Consider the following 8,231-nt stretch of genomic DNA (forward strand, 5'->3'; position numbering starts at 1 on the left):
AGCGAGGGATGTGTGAGGAGAGTGCAGCCTGGAGCGAGGGATGTGAGAGGAGAGTGCAGCCTGGAGCGAGGGATGTGAGAGGAGAGTGCAGCCTGGAGCGAGGGATGTGTGATGAGAGTGCAGCCTGGAGCAAGGGATGTGTGATGAGTGCAGCCTGGAGCGAGGATGTGAGAGGAGAGTGCAGCCTGGAGCGAGGATGATGAGTGCAGCCTGGAGCGAGGAGAGGAGAGTGCAGCCTGGAGCGAGGATGTGATGGAGTGCAGCCTGGAGCGTGGGATGTGAGAGGAGAGTGCAGCCTGGAGCGAGGGATGTGAGGAGAGTGCAGCCTGGAGCGAGGGATGTGTGATGAGAGTGCAGCCTGGAGCGAGGGATGTGTGATGAGTGCAGCCTGGAGCGAGGGATGTGTGAGAGTGCAGCCTGGAGCGAGGATGTGTGATGAGAGTGCAGCCTGGAGCGAGGGATGTGAGAGAGAGTGTGGAGCGAGGGATGTGAGAGGAGAGTGCAGCCTGGAGCGAGGGATGTGAGAGGAGAGTGCAGCCTGGAGCGAGGGATGTGTGAGGAGAGTGCAGCCTGGAGCGAGGGATGTGTGAGGAGAGTGCAGCCTGGAGCGAGGGATGTGTGATGAGAGTGCAGCCTGGAGCGAGGATGTGTGATGAGAGTGCAGCCTGGAGCGAGGGATGTGTGATGAGAGTGCAGCCTGGAGCGAGGATGTGTGTGAGAGTGCAGCCTGGAGCGAGGATGTGAGATGAGTGCAGCCTGGGAGCGATGGGATGTGAGGGAGGAGAGTGCAGCCTGGAGCGAGGGATGTGATGAGAGTGCAGCCTGGAGCGAGGGATGAGAGGAGAGTGCAGCCTGAGGATGTGATGAGAGTGCAGCCTGGAGCGAGGGATGTGAGAGGAGAGTGCAGCCTGGAGCGAGGGATGTGTGATGAGAGTGCAGCCTGGAGCGAGGGATGTGTGATGAGAGTGCAGCCTGGAGCGAGGGATGTGCAGCCTGATGAGTGCAGCCTGGAGCGAGGATGAGAGTGCAGCCTGGAGCGAGGGATGTGTGATGAGAGTGCAGCCTGGAGCGAGGGATGTGGAGGAGAGTGCAGCCTGTGGAGAGTGCAGCCTGGAGCGAGGGATGTGTGATGAGAGTGCAGCCTGGAGCGTGGGATGTGTGAGGAGAGTGCAGCCTGGAGCGAGGGATGTGAGTGCAGCCTGGAGCGAGGGATGTGTGATGAGAGTGCAGCCTGGAGCGAGGGATGTGTGATGGATGCCTGGAGCGAGGGATGTGGAGAGTGCAGCCTGGAGCGAGGATGTGTGATGTGCAGCCTGATGTGTGAGAGTGCAGCCTGGAGCGAGGGATGTGAGAGGAGAGTGCAGCCTGGAGCGAGGGATGTGAGAGGAGAGTGCAGCATGGAGCGAGGGATGTGATGAGAGTGCAGCCTGGAGCGAGGGATGTGAGAGGAGAGTGCAGCCTGGAGCGAGGGATGTGTGATGAGAGTGCAGCCTGGAGCGAGGGATGTGAGAGAGTGCAGCCTGGAGCGAGGATGTGATGAGAGTGCAAGCGAGGGATGTGTTCTGCAGCCTGCGAGGGATGTGCAGCCTCGGCTTCACAGCAGCCTCTTCCTCCAGCCCTTGCAGCCTGGAGCTTGTGTTTGCAGCCTCGAGGATTCCTCCTCTCTTCGAGGGATTCAGCCCTCTTGAGATTGCAGCCTTTTCTCTTGGCCTCCTCTTTTCCTTCCTCTCTTCCTCCCTTCTCTTTCTCTTCCTCCCCTTCTTCCTTTCTCTTCCTCCCCTCTTCCTCCCCTCTTCCTTTTCTCTTCCTCCACTCTTTCCTTTTCTCTTCCTCCTCTCTTTCTCTTCCTCCCCTCTTCCCTTTTCTTCCTCCACTTTTTTCTTTTCTCTTCCTCCCTTCTTCCTTTACTCTTCCTCCTCTCTTCTCTTCCTCCTCTTCCTTTTCTCTTCCTCCTTCTTTTCTTTACTCTTCCTCCTCTCTTCCTTTACTCTTCCTCCTCTCTTCATCTCCTCTTTCTTTTCTCTTCCTCCACTTTTCCTTTACTCTTCCTCCTCTCTTCATCTCCTCTTCCTTTCTCTTCCTCTTTTCTTTCTCTCCCTCTTCTTCTTCCTCCTCTTCATCTTCTTTCTTTTCTCTTCCTCCACTTTTCCTTTACTCGTCTTCCTCATCTCTTCCTTTACTCTTCCTCCTCTCTTCATCTCCTGTGTTTTAATATGAGTTTCTGTCTTGAGTCCTCCAGGCTTTTCCTTTACCACTCTAGTCCTCCTCTCTTCAGCAGTCCTCAAACCCACAACCTCTCTTCCTCCCCTTTTTCTCCCCTCTTCCTACCATGGCATCATCTTCGAACTGAGTCACAGTTTTCAAACCCACAACCATGGCACCATGCTCTTTCGAACTGAGTCACAGTTTAAGTCCACACAAACCCACAACCATGGCACCACATGAGTCACAGTTTACCACAACCTAGTACCGAACAGTCACAGTTTTCAAACCCACAACCATGACACCATGCTACCGAACTGAGTCACAGTTTAAGACCCACTCAAACCCACAACCATGGCACCATGCTCTACCGAACTGAGTCACAGTTTAAGACCCACTCACACCCACAACCATGGCACCAGTACCGAACTGAGTCACAGCTTAAGACCCACTCAAACCCACAACCATGGCACCATGCTTACCGAACTGAGTCACAGTTTAAGACCCACTCAAACCCACAACCATGGCACCATGCTCTACTGAACTGAGTCACAACTTAAGACCCACTCAAACCCACAACCATGGCACCATGCTCTACCGAACTGAGTCACAGCTTAAGACCCACTCAAACCCACAACCATGGCACCATGCTCTACCGAACTGAGTCACAGCTTAAGACCCACTCAAACCCACAACCATGGCACCATGCTCTACCGAACTGAGTCACAGTTTAAGACCCACTCAAACCACAACCATGGCACCATGCTCTACTGAACTGAGTCACAATTTAAGACCAACTCAAACCCACAACCATGGCACCATGCTCTACTGAACTGAGTCACAATTTAAGACCCACTCAAACCCACAACCATGGCACCATGCTCTACCGAACTGAGTCACAGCTTAAGACCCACTCAAACCCACAGGCGATCCAGACATGGCTCTGCGCTGCCGTGGAGGTGGGACCACCTACCCACTGTTACCTTGGCAACGACTAGCAATGACGGGAAGTCCGTGTAAGCGGGAACAACATTATGGAAATGAGTGATACACTCTGTTCAACAGAGAATAAAGACGAGGAATCAAGGTGTGTATCAACTCCCACCCAAACACACCAGGTAAAGACTTGGAGAGAAACAGCTTGGCAGTTCATAAGGAAGCTGAAGTGAACTGTGCTAACCTAACCCACCTATGAAGTACAACACCACCACATTCCCATTGGTCAGGGTGTAATGACTTGTCCTACAGCTAGGGGGCAGGGTTCCCTTCTCTCACCTGTCCTGTGCCATTTAGCAGAAAGTAACAGAACAGCGAGTACATATATTATAAACTAGGTCTTTTGATCACTGATTGGCTGAAAGCCGTGGTATATCAGACCGTATACCACAGGTATGAAACAAATTGTTTACTGCTCTAATTACCTTGGTAACCAGTTTATAATAGCAATATGGCACCTCAGGGGGTTGTGGTATATGGACAATATACCACGGCTAAGGACTGTTCTTACACACGATGCAACACAACACACCCTCAGGCCTTATTGCTTAAGTATACTATGCAAGCCACCAGCGGGGACCAAACCCACAACTGTAGCATCGCTAGCGCTTTGCTCTTACCAACTGAGCCACAGAGGAGCATCACAGAACTCACCTCCAGTATGTCTATAACGACGCTCTCCTCCGGCTGCTTGGCACTGCGGACGTTCTCCAGCACGACGGAGTAGTAGACACCCTGCGGGTCCGACTGGTACAGGTTGTAGCTGTCTGTCTGGTACCACTCCTGCAGGGCCAGGAACACCTGGCTCTCATCCGTACTCACTATGTGGACGTCCTGGGGAGGGAGAGAGAGATAGAAGAAGGGATGGAGTGAGAGGAGGGGAGGGGAGGATGATGAGGGAGATGGAGGAGAGGGAAGAGGAGTTAAGTCAACAACTTCGATTTGAAATCAGAGAGACAGAGACGGAGACAGAGAGAGAGAGAGAGAGAGAGAGAGAGAGAGAGAGAGAGAGAGAGAGAGGAAGAGAGAGAGAGAGAGAGAGAGAGAGAGAGAGAGAGAGAGAGAGAGAGAGAGAGAGAGAGAGAGAGAGTGAGAGAGAGAGAGAGAGAAAACCAACCAGAAAGTCAAAACCTTTGGCAGCAGTCTTCTCATACTCATTAACCTTCATATCAAGGGTGACACAGACCAATAACCAACAACACAGGAGTACAAGAACACTATTGGCGGATCACAAAAACCCAGACATTCCTGTCATAACTTATCTCCTATATTTCTGCAGATGAGTGATTCAGTCAGTTAGAAACAGAGAGCCTGAGTCAGAGCCTGAGGTAGAGTCTGAGTCAGAGCCTGAGGTAGAGCCTGAGTCAGAGCCTGAGGTAGAGCCTGAGTCAAAGCCTGAGTCAGAGCCTGAGATAGAGCCTGAGTCAGAGCCTGAGTTAGAGCCTGAGTCAGAGCCTGAGGTAGAACCTGAGTCAGAGCCTGAGTCAGAGCCTGTAGAGCCTGAGGTAGAGCCTGACTCAGAGCCTGAGGTAGAGCCTGAGTCAGAGCCTGAGGTAGAGCCTGAGGTAGACCTGAGTCAGAGCCTGAGTCAGAGCCTGAGTCAGAGCCTGAGTCAGAGCCTGAGGTAGAGCCTGAGTCAGAGCCTGAGTCAGAGCCTGAGGTAGAGCCTGAGTCAGAGCCTGAGTCAGAGCCTGAGTAGAGCCTGAGGTAGAGCCTGAGTCAGAGCCTGAGTCAGAGCCTGAGGTAGAGCCTGAGTCAGAGCCTGAGTCAGAGCCTGAGGTAGAGCCTGAGGTAGAGCCTGAGTCAGAGCCTGAGTCAGAGCCTGAGGTAGAGCCTGAGTCAGAACCTGAGGTAGAGCCTGAGTGTGTGTGCGTGAGAGAGAGAGAGAGACAGACACATGTGAGTAGATGTGTTTATGTTTATGTGAGTTCACTATTCCCTTATGAACCTATTCTGCATTGATTGAGTCAAACTTCCTCTTCGTGTTTAAAGATCCCCCCCGCAGGGTATTCAGACTTGGCATTGAAGAGGCAGTAAACTCCAACTCTGGAAGACATCCACGTTCACAACAGCCACCCATCCACCTGTGTTACACTGCTCAAACGCTAGTGAATGATCCTGTATGGAGTTACGTAGATATATAGGTACCAGAGAGGGAGTGGAGTTACGTAGATATATAGGAACCAGAGAGGGAGAGTGGAGTTACGTAGATATATCGGAACCAGACAGAGAGGGAGTGGAGTTACGTAGATATATAGGAACCAGACAGAGAGGGAGTGGAGTTACGTAGATATATAGGAACCAGACAGAGAGGGAGTGGAGTTACGTAGATATATAGGCACCAGACAGAGAGGGAGAGTGGAGTTACGTAGATATATAGGAACCAGAGAGGGAGTGGAGTTACGTAGATATATAGGTACCAGACAGAGAGGGAGAGTGGAGTTACATAGATATATAGGTACCAGACAGAGAGGGAGAGTGGAGTTACGTAGATATATAGGTACCAGACAGAGAGGGAGAGTGGAGTTACATAGATATATAGGTACCAGACAGAGAGGGAGAGTGGAGTTACATAGATATATAGGTACCAGACAGAGAGGGAGAGTGGAGTTACGTAGATATATAGGTACCAGAGAGGGAGAGTGGAGTTATGTAGATATACAACAACCAGACATAGAGGGAGAGTGGAGTTACGTAGATATATAGGTACCAGAGAGGGAGAGTGGAGTTAAGTAGATATACAACAACCAGACATAGAGGGAAAGTGGAGTTACGTAGATATATAGGTACCAGAGAGGGAGAGTGGAGTTACGTAGATATACAACAACCAGACATAGAGGGAGAGTGGAGTTACGTAGATATGTAGGTACCAGAGAGGGAGAGTGGAGTTACGTAGATATACAGGAACCAGACAGAGAGGGAGAGTGGAGTTATGTAGATATATAGGATACAGACAGAGAAGCAGAGAGTAGAGTTATGTAGATATATAGGATACAGACAGAGAGGGAGAGAGTGGAGTTATGTAGATATATAGGATACAGAGAGAGAGGGAGAGAGTGGAGTTATATAGATATATAGGATACAGACAGAGAGGGAGAGAGTGGAGTTATGTAGATATATAGGATACAGACAGAGAGGGAGAGAGTGGAGTTATGTAGATTTACAGGAACCAGACAGAGAGGGAGAGTGGAGTTACGTAGATATATAGGATACAGACAGAGAGGGAGAGAGTGGAGTTACGTAGATATATAGGATACAGACAGAGGGAGAGAGTGGAGTTATGTAGATATATAGGATACAGACAGAGAGGGAGAGAGTGGAGTTATGTAGATATATAGGATACAGACAATGAGGGAGAGAGTGGAGTTATATAGATATATAGGATACAGACAGAGAGGGAGAGAGTGGATTTATGTAGATATATAGGATACAGACAGAGAAGCAGAGAGTGGAGTTATATAGATATGCTATGGACGAGCAGCTCAAACACACAACCTCAGAAGCACACACACGCACACGCACACACACACACACACACACACACACACACACACACACACACACACACACACACACACACACACACACACACATGCACACACACACACACACACACACACACACACGCACACACACGCACACACATGCACACACACACACACACACACACCACCACCACTCCATACAATGTGTACTCGATACATACACAATAGTTAATTGCTTTGGGGGTAAGCTGTGGTCATCTATGAACCGGTTCTTTCTGTGGCCAAACAACATGTGTTTGACTGTGCTGCCAACAAGTACACAATGCATTATCCTTAGGAAGTTAGACAGCTGAAACAGGCCTGTATATGTGTTCAGGCACGCAAAGACACCAAAACAAAGGATCACGTTGAACAAAACCTACTGGGCTATGTATTCTGTATGATGTCATTTGTTGGAGCAGTCAGCATTATTCACATAAAGGGAGACGGAGAACACAGCAGATGTGTCTGTGCAATATGAAAAGTCAAAAGCCTGCAAATGATCTCGTATAATAAGACTTATTCAAGTGTTGACAGAACACTTTGTGTTGAGACTGACAGTTATAGGTTGAGTTACGGCTTCGAGAGGAGAACTCATTCTGGTTCAAGCGAGAACAAAGTGGTGCATGATGGTCCGTGATGAATAAGCATAGAACTGAATAGAGCATGTAGTATTAGATGTGGGATGTAGTGTAGGATCTGTCTCTGTGTGGTCGAGATAAACATGGTGGGATTGTGGGGGGGGGGCAGGGGGGGTCCTCTCTCTCTCTCTCTCTCTCTCTCTCTCTCTCTCTCGCTCTCTCTCTCGCTCTCTCTCTCGCTCTCTCGATCGCTCTCTCTCTCTCTCTCTATCTCTCTTTGTCCATCTGTCCAGTCTGCTACTAGTCACAGTCCCCTGTATCCTACCATGATAACCACACTCTGGATCGAAGATCGAAGATCCTCCATCCATCAATATCAGGGGCAAAGGAACCGCCATCCCCCGACAGATGGGGGCCTCTCACTGGGTAAAATATTAGAGGGCCTGGCCCTTGAACTCAGATGAACCCCCTGAACCCAAATCTTAAAAAGTGTCTTTCTCATTGTCACAAATGTTTCAAATATTTTTTCCCTCAGAGATATTTATTCATATTCATTTATTTCTATGATTTATCCGCTGGAGGACATAAAAGCATCTTTAAAGAATTAATAAGGAGTTTTACTGAAAACATCTTTGTATGCAAGGCTGGGGGAGAACACTGTTGACAATTCATTAAACTTCCGCACGGGCATAACATTTCCGACAACAAAGTGTAGATTAGCATAGCTGAATGGATAAACCCGGCTCATGTTAGTGTGGGAGAATGAGACTCTGGTGCAGCTGTCACTGCGTGGCTTTGTCTTGAACCCGAGAGTATAGATTAGCAGACAGTATTCTTCCATTCTCTCCCATCGAGACTTTAAGACACATTCATAGCAGCTGACTGGGGTAGAGATGGATGAAAATAAATAATATGAGGGAATAGATTG

At 49.5% G+C, this 8,231-nt stretch overlaps 1 pseudogene; it reads right to left on the reverse strand.

Moving 5' to 3' along the window:
• Positions 1-8,231, reverse strand: part of LOC135516439 (VPS10 domain-containing receptor SorCS2-like) — a 473,003-nt pseudogene that overhangs the window by 45,026 nt on the left and 419,746 nt on the right.

Source organism: Oncorhynchus masou, chromosome 27 (assembly GCF_036934945.1).
Source record: "Oncorhynchus masou masou isolate Uvic2021 chromosome 27, UVic_Omas_1.1, whole genome shotgun sequence".
Taxonomy (NCBI): domain Eukaryota; kingdom Metazoa; phylum Chordata; class Actinopteri; order Salmoniformes; family Salmonidae; genus Oncorhynchus; species Oncorhynchus masou.